Here is a 13,919-nt window from a genome sequence, read left to right on the forward strand (position 1 = left end):
TTGAGGACCATAAGCTCTGTAGTAAAATAATAAAATTCCCTGAGTTTTCAAAAAAAAAAAAAAAATTTTTTTTGCTAATATTAAGTTTTTGATGTATGAATAACACGAAAACATTATTTATAACTTATTTACATTGGATAATTTATAAAATAAGCTTTGAGCTTACGAGACAGATATGTCCCATAATGGTCCTTAAAGTAATAAGCTGTCTCTTAAAAGTTCAATATAACATGGATTGGCGCGATCGAACTTTTTATGCAACAGACAATTTCGATAACTAGATTCACGAGCCATCTGATATCTAAACAAAAAATCCGAGTCATTGAGATTTTGAGAGGCAGAAGAAGAGTTATCCATTGATCATCAAAAGATGAACGAATGACACCATTTTCTCTTTCCAATTTTTTCCACTATCAGTGTCCAAAATAATCCTGTGTTTTATCGCTCATCGTGTTTAATAAAGTGTCGGAACTAGCAGGTGAAAAGGTCTAATTTGTGGTTGGCGTGTCCAAGAACTGCAGCAGCAGGAACTTCAGCGAAGCTTCTCTAAAAGATTCATTAAGTTTTCATTTTTCTTCCCACAACAGCACCTTCTGACAACTGCCATAATGTGACAACTCTTTCACGCCAACAACAACAACCGCAACAGCCTATACCTTACACTGATTTGTTTCGTCGCCAAGGTTTTTTCTTCTTTTTTTCGCGAGTTTCGCGTGCCTACGTGGCCACGAAAATTTGCGCGCTTTTTGCTTTCTTTGCACCCACTTTTAGTAGCTGTACATCGGCGTCGTAGTTATGTCCTAAGGGAGCACTCAAGCGTCGCGGGCGTTTAGGGGGGTGCTGCAATTAAAAACTTGTCCCGGCGTTCTTAATGCCCAAAATCGATTGCGCCTTCTTTATTTTTATCGGTTCTTTAACAGCCTCATATTTTGATGACGATGCTGCCGTATAATTTTTATCACATTTAGAATATGTTAGGCGCGGAGCAAAAATTAAAACAGCAGAACTTCTTCAGAGTTTTTTTTTTTTATTATTTGTAGCGATTACAAGCCACTTTGTATGGTCTGAGTTCTTCAAAGAAAATACACGAGCAAGAACTTATTAGCACACTAGTAACTTAAAAATAAAAGAGAGGCTGAAATAAATAAGCATGTGAAACAAAGAAAAAAAAAAGCCTTCCCTTATCTTAAGCCTCTGATCTTAGGATAAAATCTTCATTGAATAGGCTCGAATTTATTATCGTTACAACGAAAATAACGTAATAAAAAAGAGGGAATGAAAGAGAAAATTGAAAGTTTGAAAATAAAAGAAAATAGAAAGCAAAGAATAAAAATATAAGACAAAGAAGTCAGAAACATAAAGGGAAAGAAAAAAAGAGAAGAAAAACAAAAGGGAGTAAAAAAGAACAAGTAGAACATGAAGAAAAAAAGAAGGAAAAAAAAGGGGGAGAAAAAGATCAAAGCTGCCTCGGATTTTAAATTAACATAAACTTCCCAATAATTCGTATAAGGTTTTGAAAAATATCTTAACCTTTTGAGGGCCAAAAGATTTGCGGCAGAGTATGGAAATTCGCGATGTTGAAATATAAAAAAATAAATAAAAAGTAAAGAAAAAAAAACAATAAATTTTTTAAACAATTACTTTTTTTTTGACATTATGACGATTATAATGTCTTAATAGCATGAAGCAAATATAATTTATAAGTTATTTGTATTCAAAAATGTATCAAATAAATTTTGAACCACCTTTTTAGTACCTAAAGGGTTAGAACGGAAAGCTAAGACACACAGGTTGTTTGTATAATAAAAATTTTAGATATATATAACACCACGATAAATATTATCAAAACCATCCACTCTTGATTTTAAAAGTCAGTTTTCCCTCTTAATCTGCGAATTTTTGCTTTGTGATTAATTTTTCAATTTAAGCTAACCAATTGTCTTCATGACTAAAAAAAAAATTTTTTTTTTTTAATGAAGCGTCTAATATTTTTCTTCAGTTTTTAAGACTCCGTTATTTTTTTTATCGACACTAACATGGAGAAAACATTAAGTTCGAGAAAAGGTCTCTAACCAATGTTTCAGGTTTCAGAGTAATAAAAAGAATAAATGGGTTTGATGCAATTTTTTTTATAGCTTTAGGGAAATTAAGTCTAGAGTAATCACAACTTGAAGGGGATTTCAGATTTACGGCTATTTGAGAATGTATGTGCCACATAAAAGCTAGTAGGAAAAAATCGTTAATTGAAGTTAAGTATGCAGACATAAAAAGTGCACTTTTAGTTAGAAAAAAAAAGGAGCGCTTGGCATAAAATAAATTATCTCCTTTTACCTTTTTTTGCGAAAATCGATCAATGCAGACATAAAACCTAAGATTCCTGATTTGATTCTTTATTTCCATCCAAACGGAAATTTTTCCTGAAAAGGGAAAAATTTCGGGAAAAAATAGTTTTTCTCTTCACTTTTTTTGTATAGATAGTAACTCCGGAAAGACGTCGTGTTTAATTACTCCCCGAACCATATTCTTCTTATGAAATATTCTCTTTTATAACCCGCGCCGGTAATTTGTTTGCCGTTCAATTTTTCGTTTTCTTAGGGCTTTAGCGCACGAAAGGGTTAAAAAACGAGTGAGAGCCGGAGAAACAGAAAAGGATAGAGCGAGCGAGTGAAAAAGAAGGTTTCGGTCGATAATTCGGGAGCGCTTACAAATGAAAGAACGGAATTATAATAAAGCGGTCGGGAAAAAAACGGGAAAAAAGAAAGAATGAAAGGGGGGATAAAAAGCATCGATCGCGGTCACTGCGTCGTGCAGTTTTGGAGACCAGGGTTTCTTTTCTCTACCTGCGATAAGACTTCTCAAAAGGGGGTGTTTGTTAGGACAACAGATATTCCAAGCGATAACGTTTTAAAGCCTTGCGCAAAGATGGCTAACATGCCTTCAGGGCAAAAAAAAAAAAATAAATAAATAAAGAGAAAAAAATCGCCAAGCAACGCGTACATAGCAACGTCATGGGGTGTGACGCCTCGTGCTGCCCTCTGGTGGAAGCGTTCACTTGAAGCAGGATCAACCCTTTGAGCCCGCCGTTTCGAACGACGCGGGGTGAGAGAGAGGGGGATGTCGCGCTTCTTTTCTCCCCCCCCCTTTCTTTCTCCGCGCTTCTTGCTACGTTTTTATAAGCTCCGCTGCCAAGTAAACAAATATGGCCGTAGTGTTAGATGAGCGATTTGCTCAGAATTTCAACAGGATGATGATACCGCGCGAGAGAATTTCGTCACATAAAAAAGAACTTTTAGTTATAAATCGAGTTTTATTTGCCACATCAAGCGCGCGATATTGTCTCCGGTTGATTTAATAACTGAAGCCGGTATCTTGTTCGAAGGCTTTAAAGACTTCTTGAAACAATATCTGGTTCTTATGGGATTTTGGAAAAAGAAGTAAATAAATAAGTCAATAAATTAAACCTCCAGCAGAAATTAATACAAAAAAATGTAAAAGACAAATTACTTATTTATTTTATTGTGTGCATGTATATACACAATATAAATGCAGTAAAAATAAGTATTCTAGCTTCCTTAAATAAAGAAATTAAAATGTGATTCCTTGGTTTTCGTTTCATAATAAATAGCCTGGCGTTTTTTTTTTCTTCTTCTTTTCAACTAGTGAATTTTTTGCAGCGTTTCCTCTTGGTGAAGCAAAACATCTACCCAAGAGTTTCATTGAAAAAAAAAAAATTCTTTAAATTTATTTTTTCATTTATTTTTTCTTTTTTTTTTACAATATTTTTCCAAGCCCTACAGTTTAAAAAATTGATAGGTTCAAAATTTCAGTAAAAATTTTTTTTAATAGAAAGCACCCACAAGAAATTTAGCACTCCATAATTTTAAATGAGTTCAACGCAAAATACTGAATGCCGCAAAAACTGTTATTTGAAGCACTATAGTTTTTTTTTTTTGATGACTATAAAGAAAACGTTTTCCTGCAAATAAAATTTAAAAAGAAAAATATATACATAAATCTAATTTCACAAACACAAAACGTTAAATAGCTTACAAACAGATATTCTTAGGTTATTAAACAAATAATCCTATTTATTTACTACGCAAAATCATGGAAAAAAAAATATTTTTCTAATTTCAAAAGATTCTTTTTTTAATCTATTCCTTTAAATCAGTCTATCTATTGATGTAATCTTTACTTTTTTAACTGTAAGAACTTACTTTTATCAGTTGCTTAAATATATTAATTAAACAACGAGTATCCGTTTTTTGTTTTGTTTTTTTTTTTTTCTCAATACAAAATTGCTATAATTCAAAAATAGTGATAAGTTTCATTTAAAAAAAAAATTAAGAATGAAGAGATGTGTTTTATTCAGATTTTTAACAATTTGAATGTTTTCAGTTTTGCGTTAAAAAATAAATAAAAACCATTCAATTGCAACTTTTAAAAAAAATGTATTGCAACCGCCCTCCATTTTCCCTTTTTCCGCAAATTTACTATTTGAATCACAAAGCGTGAAAATATAATTGTCGAAAAATATCACTAAGTCAATGATTAAACCATTTCGTTTTTTCATTTCCAAATGCAAAACAAAGACCTGTGTAAGTCACACAAAAACAAGTAAATATTAAACATTATTTATACGTTGTATGCAAAACACTACGGACAAAAAAAGAAAAAAAAAAGGTACAAAAGGGGGGAAAAAAACTCCAAACGAGTTCATTACGTGAGCATTGCACGCCATTTTTTTTTCTTTTTTTGTTATCACGTGATCGACAAGGCTGATCACGTGAAGTCAGCAAAACAATAGATTCCCTCGTAGATATATTTATGAATTCTTCACACACAATAACGCTTAAAAGTGATCATTTTTCGAATAAATTAAAAAATTAGATTCAAATTACACATTATAAGAAGGGTCTCCAACCTATAGCCCGCGGACCACATCCAGCCTGCGAACAAATTTCATCCGACCAAAGGAAAGTTTACAAAACGAGGTGGGGGAGGGAGGATTTTTTTTATTTGATAATACTTTAAAAACCGTTTCATATTTTTCAATAAAAACTATTTAAATATTTTTTTTCAGCCCATATTTTTTTACTTCTTGTCAGTATTGTTATTTTGCCTAACATAAAAATGATGTTTTTAACAGTTTATCCGTTTGGAGTATGATGCTGTAAGTGAGCTAGTATAAACAATATAAGTCAAAATATTATATATATATATATATATATATATATATATATATATATATATATATATTTAATTTTTTTTTCCAATTTTCAATTTATTTTATAAGTTTGGAGCTGTTAAAAGAAGTTAAGAGAGAAATTCAAAATACATTGACGAAAACAATTGAATACCATAATAATATTGCTGCTTACATCAGTGGCGCCCAACCTTTTTCTACCCGAGGGCTGCTTCTCACATTAAATGACTCTCGTGTGAGCCAAAACACATATAAAATTAAAAACGTTCATTTTTAAATAACATGCGAAAATATGGAAATTGAAAGCAAATTAAAATCCAATAATTGTTATCATTACTACACTTCTTTTATTAAATGCATTTTTCAGAAACCAATTTCTGAACATTTGGCTCCATATTTGTAACATTGTTATTATTCGTCATTTTCGATTTGTAACATTAAACAAAGTAACTAATCACATCGCAGGTCGGATGTGACCCGCGGGCCGTAGGTTGAGCACCACTGGCTTACATGTTTTTGGTCAGTAAATGCTTCATTCAAAGACGGGGGGGGGGGGGGGGGAGCTTTGAACCTTTCACGACGATATGCACACATTTTCTTTACTCAAATTAAATAAAATAAAATACAGACGAAAAAACTAATGTATAAACGCTTAACGTTTTCCAATCTGCAATTTTTCTAGTAAAATACTATTATTATCAAAGATGACTAAATATGGCGTTGCAACATATTTTCAATTATTAGTTGCATAACTTAAGCATCATTTCTTACGTACATTCCTGATACAATCTACAAAATCATTTCGCTTCGAAACATTGAATAAAACTGCAACAAGAAAAAACTCATTCTCGAGTAAAAGAAAATGGCAAAGAAACATAAAACCGAAGTTGTTTTCCTGCTAAGCAGATACTAGTTCTAAATAAAGTTTTATTAGTTCCATTTTTTCCTTTGAACGTCCTGACCAATCAGTCACATACACCTGGGCAAATATCCTTTACAGTGGAAGACGGAGCGCAGAATGTAAATCTGCAGCTAAACTTTCCTTCCAGGAAAGAAAAAAAAAAATCAGAAAAGAATTCGAACACCTAGCAACACAACAAACAATAGGAATGCAACGAATTTAATGATGTGTAAATACTTTTTTTTTTTTTTTGGTACCCAGAAGGAAGTTGATTTTCTCCTTAGTAGAAAAAAAATCTAGCTTAAGTATTTTTTATTAAAAATAAATAAATAAATAAATGCATGACAATATCGTTACTTAATGTCGTGGTACTACACGGAAGTATACAGCCGTGAGCAGGTAAATGGCAGTATTTGTAGAAATGTATTTCGAGATAATTGAAGAAATGTGTGTTGGATTCTTCACTACAACTTCAGGGCAATGTTGGAATTAGACATTTTTTTCGCGCCTTTTTTTTTTTTTAGCGGAAACCAAATAAGCAAGCTTGTACAGTAAAGCTAACGTACAATACATGACTAAAATGCAAAAAAAAAAATGAAAAATTTGCAGTTACTGTCCTTTACCTGCACAAGGCAGTAAAGAGTCAAAATATGATAGAAAATGTGCTCGGACAACATTTATGATGTGCAGTGAGAAGTTTACAGTATTATCTATCATATGGCACAATTTGTAAGTTGCTAAGTTTCTTTGGTAACAGTTGGAATAGAGATTTTTTTTCCAAAACTGAGTGATAAAATTTTAACTTATAAAATGTAAAATAAAGAAATAAAAAATTAAAAAAAAAAAAATGGTTACCATGATTGGGTTCTGCAGTTTTTAACCAGAAAAATATATTTACTTCCTACAAATCAAACAACTTGACAAAAACTTTTTTCACTCCTTTAGTTCATGAATAAAGAAGTAATAAATAAATGCTATTTAGATTTATTTCTTCTTTTTTTACATTTAGCGTTTACATTTTGTTTCCACTCTGTTGACTCTGTTGAGCTTTGTTAAAGTTAACGTCGAAAACACTAAACACTTCAGGAAATTCAATAGATTTTTTTATTTGGTTCCAGTAAATAGAATATGTGTACGGTTTTCTTTAAAATCATAACATGAAGCTTTAAATGTATAATACAAATGAAAAGTTTGAAAGAAAGCAAAATAAAACTAAATAATTAAATAAATAAATAAAATTGTTTATCATTCGTGAATTGGGAACACCTAGAGCTGGTATGCTAACTGTCGCCAAATTTCACTAAAAAAAATAATAGAGAAGCTCGATTTAAAACGCTAAATTTCGTGAACAATTTAATTTTTGTTTAAAATCCCGGAAATCAACGCAGAGGAATTTTTTTTCAAAACAAGAAAAGTATTCATTGATTTTAACAACTACAAAAAACTTCCAATAAATCTACTGACCCTACTTTTATTTATCCCTTTCTCTTCATTGCAATACATCATACAGTAAATACGTGTATGAATGTTTTACTTCAGAAATTAAAAGACGAATTTCTACGTGTAAAAGAAAACAATTACAGTGAATGAAGGTATTCGTGAATAAAATTAGAAATAAAACCTACAAATCATTTTTAAAATTAAAATTTCTACAATTTTATAATTACTTTACTCCCCCCCCCCACACACACTAAATAATTTTTATTTATCTCATATGGCATAATTTATAAATAAAACTTGAGTACAGAGCTCAACGAAAAATGCTAATGAATAGTTTGCTATCTATCATTGCTCATAAATAGAAAAATTTAATGCATGAAGCAGTCAAAAGTGGGGAAAAAGCAAAAATTTTACTAGTAATTATTTCTCGTCAAATTGAAGTTAAAAAAAATGTTAAGTATAAATAAAAGACTGATCGAATGATTATCCTAGCCGGATGATAATGATCATTAAACTTTTGACAATGCAAATGAATTCAAAGGATTGGTTTTTTTCCCCTCTGCAAAATAAAACGATAACGTGCAAGATATTTTCAAATTTTTGAAGGGGAAAACCAAGTTTCTTCCTTTTAATTAGAAAACATGCAACAATAAATGGCTAAAAAGGAAAAACAAAGCTCTAAAACGGAAGCGCAAATCAAATGCAAAAAGTATAGCTTCCTTTTCCAGTGGAAAACAAAAGGCAAAACATAACACTGGCTAGAGTTTTATCTCCGAGCATTTGAATATAGGAACCAAACAATGGTCTTATCACCTTATTAAAAGGACCCGGGCGAAAAACTGCGATAGATAAAGATGACTACTTGAAAGTAAGGCGCATCAATCCCATTCATTGCAAAGGAATAGCTACTTCAAAATAAGAACCTCTTAAAGGAGGAATCGCACTCAGAATCTGTCCGAGGCGTTTAGGGAGCAGAAACGGGGAAAGGTGGTGCAAATCAGGAGGAATCATTTCTTAGAGGTAAGTTGAGAGCTTTATATATTTTTTAATAAAAATTCAGGGGTTGAAAAAAATATCGGCCCAAATAAAAAGATGGCAATATTGATAGATCTCCCACTATGTTTGTGAAATTGTGCCTCAAACTGAATGTCTTCCACAGACATCCACACATTAATTACACTTCAACTTGATTAATGAATGACTGAAACGCATTTTTAGTTGATGGATCAAAATAATTATGTGCTAAAATTAATCTACAAATGAAATAGGTTCAATAAACATTTGCTAATGTTTCATTGATTCAAACCTAGAATCATAATCTAATTCGGAGAAAAAAATATCAATAACTGATGCAGGGTTTCAGCTGACTTGTCAATACGATCTTGTATTGGAATGGTACTGATGGAAAAGGATATCCAGCTTGATACAGTGAAACCTGTTTATAACGATAACCTGTCTATAAAAATATTTTTTTTGGCCCCAGTAAAACGTCAGCATGAATAATCAAACTGTCTATAACGATAACCTGTCTATTACGATATTTATTTTGGGTCCCAACAGTATCGTTGTAGACAGGTTTTACTGTATTGCCGTTCAACTAGAAAAGCTATTCAAGCTTGAATTTCAGTTCAGAAAAATATCAGAAATTGCTTTACACAAGATGATCTTCAGAAGGCTGCTCAATGTGATTTAATAAATAAAATGTTGATGGAATGAATCTACACTCTGAATACTAGCTGGTTAGTGACCGGAAAAATAAAACTTAAAACAATCACGTACAACAACAGAAAAAATTACAACAGGTTATGCTATTGAAACTACAAATCCGTACACAAAAAAAGAAATATAGATATGTATCAAATGAAAACATAAATAAAATCAGCAAGCATTAGACTTTGTAACACACTTTTCGGGAAATGCGCCTAGAGTTCTTCATGTTTTACCGTAATCAAACAAAAACTGAAGATACACGAAACACATTTCCTTACCCATCAAGACTCTTCCATTAGTGGCAATTAGCGTGAGGTTACGCAACAACTTAACCAGCGGACCAGTGAAAAAGGCGCTGGGGACTACAACAAAATCCAGACTGGAAGAGCCCATAAACAAAACATGCGGCAAGTAATCGTTAAAAAAATCATTTCCAGCGTGCGTGCCAGTTTCACATGAAAGGGTGGAGTGCTCTGGGCAGGGATGACCAAAGTATTGGAACAACGAAAAGACAAATAAACGCATTGGGTCACGAGTATATTGACCACATGAGCTGGAAGCCTTAATGAGTTACACCAAAATATTCAATACTTACATGAATATCTTACTAATTAGTGATAGGATAATGATGGTTTTTCGGGAATAATGAACAAACAACTATTGACGTTTATAACAGAAAGGATTTACTCCTTCCCACTCAAAAAAAAAAAAAACGAGCTACACCGTTAAACTTTAAAAAATATATATGTAAAGTATAAATTTTTTTTTTAATACTATTTCTTCACACACACACACACTATATATATATATATATATATATATATATATATATATATATATATATATATATATATATATATATATATATATATATATATATATATATATATATAGTGTGCAGAGGAGGCCGGAATAATGTTAGTTAATTTTAACACGCAGAAGAAATCGAAAAGAAATTGAATTAGAATAAGGTCATGTAATAAGCTTCTAGGGCTTGGGTCAATTGCGTTTTTATTTTTACAGCAAATCTGAGAGACCAGATTGAAAAAGGAGTGAGAGTTAAAAATGACATTTTTTCCCCTGGCCAAAAAAAGTTGCTCACGGCTCCTTTTCCCAGAAATAATTACTTTTTTTTTTAAATCTCATTACTATATATACTTGTTTTTTTTTTTTTTTCACACCGAAGCTTCAAACTTTCCATTATTTTTAAATGGATAATATTTGTGGGTATTCTGGCATGAGGGAAAAAAACATGTAAAATATTTTGTATACAATTTGAGGAAATAGTGAAGGAATCCTCCCTAAAAAATAAGTACTGGCTACGACCTCGTTGTAGTCAGGACAGTAAGATATTCCTCGCAAAAACCTTGTAATTTTTTGATCAACAGTTTACAATCGACTGTTTGGTGGTTCGAGTTTTACTTAGAAGAAAAATATTCAGAATTACGAAGAATTAAACCTTTTAATTCCAAGTATAAAGATTTATCTGAAGTCATACCACATATTATATTATATAGATATTAGCTATTATATTCTGACAACGCGTAATTAAGACTGTATATCGCAACTGCAATTAACTCAAAATTTGATCAGATTCATAAGACAAGGGCAAAAACCTTCTCCTTCAGCAGACATACAGCAAAAACCCATCCTCGCTTGGTCTATCATTTCTCTAGTTAACAAAAGAGTTGGGGAAAAAAGCCATTTTAACAATATGAAATCTATTTGAACTGAACACAAACACGTTTCAAAAGGAACATACTACATCAACGAAAAAATATTAACTACCTTTTTATAAAAATAAAAACTAGTAATAAAAAAGCAAACACAGACTTAAAGCCAAATGAAATCGAAGACAGGAACGCTGCAAAACAGGTTTCAGTAACGAAAGCACAAATACATATTAAAAAGGCTTGAAAACACGGAATAAGGTCATGTAATAAGCATCTAGGGCTTAGGTCAATCGCGTTTTTATTTTTACTGCAAAACTGAGAAACCAGATTGAAAAAGGAGCGTTAGAGTTAAAAATAACATTTTTTTTCCAGACCACAAAAAGTAGCTCACGTTTTCTTTTTTCAGAAATAATTAGTTTTTTTTTTTCTCATTGCTATATATATATTTTTTTTTTCTTTCGTATCGGTAAGGTATAATTTAGGAAATATCTCGTTGTTCACCTTGATAAGTTAAACGTAATTGCGAAAACGCCGAGAAGAAACAGCGAATTCTTAGAATTCATTGAAAAAAAATTAATAGGCATTATTATTTTTCTTGTTATGACTTGTGGAGATCTTGAAGATTTTGATTTAAAAAGCCAGGCGGAAAATGGGTTACCATTAGCTTTGTTCAAAAAGTCAGGAGGAAATTGCTGCATTTTAAAAAGGGAACTTTAATTTCGCCAAATAACAGCATAGAGCAGGTTCGTACCGAAAATGCGCAAGTGAAAATAAACGCACATTACTAAAAAATAGGAATTACAGAAACACGTATTTATAAAAGAGACGGGTCGGAAAATATTTTCAAAAAAGGGGGCATCAAGAAAGTGAAGACTATTATGTTCTTTTCTACAGCATCTTCGAAAAACATCTTCTATGAGTTCTCTACTCATGAATTCATCACTGTGCGTATTCGTATTGCAATTATAGCTAATTTTGAGAGTAAAAACCATTTATTAAATTAGGCACCTAAACATGGAAGTTTTGAGATTGAATACATCCTCGCATTTCCGCAGTGTGATGAAATCAAAGAGATTTAAGTAGGAAATGCTTTGAATAAGCCGTAAGAGACCGGCCGGCATGCAGTTCTAAAGCGAACAAGAGGGGTGATAGAACCAGGTGCGTTGAACGCTTTTCACATTGCTTTGAAGCCAATGACTTTTGAAAAATGCAAGATATATTTTTACGCATGCATCAAAACTGACATCCAATTTATTTCCTGAACTTAAATCATTCTACTCTTAGATCAAGCAAGAATAAAATAAAGTATTGAATGACCTACAGTAATTTCAGAGACTTCAGCTTTAACCCCTTTAAGGACCATGGGACATACCTAAGTTCAAAATTTATTATAATGTTTTTTTTTTTAGGTTATTGAGATAACAGTTTTAATATGCCGAAAATGAAAGAAGTAAGTTTTTGTTCAAAAAAATATGTTGTATATTTTTTTTCCTCCAAAATATTGCGAATTTTCATACTGTAGCACAAAGCTAATGATCCTCAAAGGGTTTAACGTTGAAGCAGATAGTATGATGTTTTATCAAGAAAACTGTATCATATTCATTTTTTTTTCATGAGTTGAGAAATATAGGAGCTGAACAACGTAAAACCCTGAAAATTAGTGGTATTATTTTTAAAATAACTCTCAAGCAATATGTGTGACTGTCAAGGATCATGGGAAATATGTATCCCTAAATTTAAAATTTATTATGCATTTTTTTCACGCTACTGATGTATCGGAATTTTAATATGCAGAACATGAAAGAAGTAAGTATTTGTTTAAAAACATGATACATATTTTTTTAATTTATTTATTTTTCTTCCCCCAAAGTGTTGAAAATTTTGGTACTATACTACAAAGCTTGTGACCCTCAAAGGGTTTAACGTTGAAGCAGGAGATATCATATTTTATCAAGGAAACTGTTTAAGTGAAAAAACTGAAGTCTGTATAACTTTTTTTTTTTCATGAGTTCAGAAACATAGGAACTGAACAACGGAAAATTCTGAAGCGTTATTATTTTTAAAATAACTCCCTCAAGCAATATGTGTGAGTGTCTTGCACTCACCCTAAGGTTCATGGGACATATTGCGTACCCTTATTTATTTTATACATTTTTTATATAAATAATTCTTTAATTATATTTTTTCCATGTTATTAAGACATCAGACACTTAAAATTAGCTAAAAGAAGTTATTTTTTGAAAAAATAAATTAAATTTTATTTTGAAAACATATGAAATGAAATATACTGATTGAAAAATCGTATTTATACTGTCATGCTTCTACATTTATTATAGATAACTTTTTGAATTGAAGACTAAATGTTAATTAACGTCACTATTAACGCAAATGTTTCTGCGTTAAATAATAAATTCAATAAAATTCCAAAGCAAAATTTTGGAAATTTATTGGAGTTTAGCATTGTTTATGAACTACATAGACACATATGTTCGAACCATTTGTATAAAATCTATGAAACCAATTTTCACGAAACCAAATATACATTTATTTAAGTAACCATTTAATAGTTTCATGCACAAAAAATGTCCTTAATCTACAGCAAAACTTGTGGTCCTCAAGCAGTTAAAGTAAGAACACAATGATATTCAATCAAAACTATTTTACTGAAAAGACAAATCGAAAATAGTGGTTCCCAAAACTTTTGCTACCAGCGGAAGCCTTTGAAGAATTAGAACTTCCACACGGCACCCCAGTCCATCTTTTTTATGTATGTTATATTGATAAAGTGGATACTTCGTGGCATCCCTCAGCTCTCTCTGCGGCACCTTAGTGTGCCGCGGCACCCATTTCGGGGTCCCCTTCCCCATACATTTTCCAGTTCCTTTTTCTTTTACTCATCGCCAATCACGATACAACATATAAGCTGATCTGTTGCTCAGACAAATCGAAACAAAAATATGCCACAATTCTATTTGAAATTTCAAATCTT

General features: G+C 31.5%; 1 protein-coding gene and 1 long non-coding RNA gene across 4 annotated transcripts in view; one reads left to right on the forward strand and one right to left on the reverse strand.

The window, feature by feature from the left end:
* Positions 1 to 13,919, reverse strand: part of LOC129231379 (NGFI-A-binding protein 1-like) — a 163,423-nt gene that overhangs the window by 108,705 nt on the left and 40,799 nt on the right. The gene's annotated exons all lie outside the window — the stretch shown is intronic.
* The window catches only part of LOC129231380 (uncharacterized), a 90,344-nt gene continuing 84,928 nt past the window's right edge, over positions 8,504 to 13,919 (forward strand). The window contains exon 1 of the long non-coding RNA XR_008581247.1: positions 8,504 to 8,567. This is a non-coding gene — a long non-coding RNA (uncharacterized LOC129231380). The remainder of the gene's footprint in view (positions 8,568 to 13,919) is intronic.

Source organism: Uloborus diversus, chromosome 10 (genome assembly GCF_026930045.1).
Source record: "Uloborus diversus isolate 005 chromosome 10, Udiv.v.3.1, whole genome shotgun sequence".
Lineage (NCBI taxonomy): Eukaryota > Metazoa > Arthropoda > Arachnida > Araneae > Uloboridae > Uloborus > Uloborus diversus.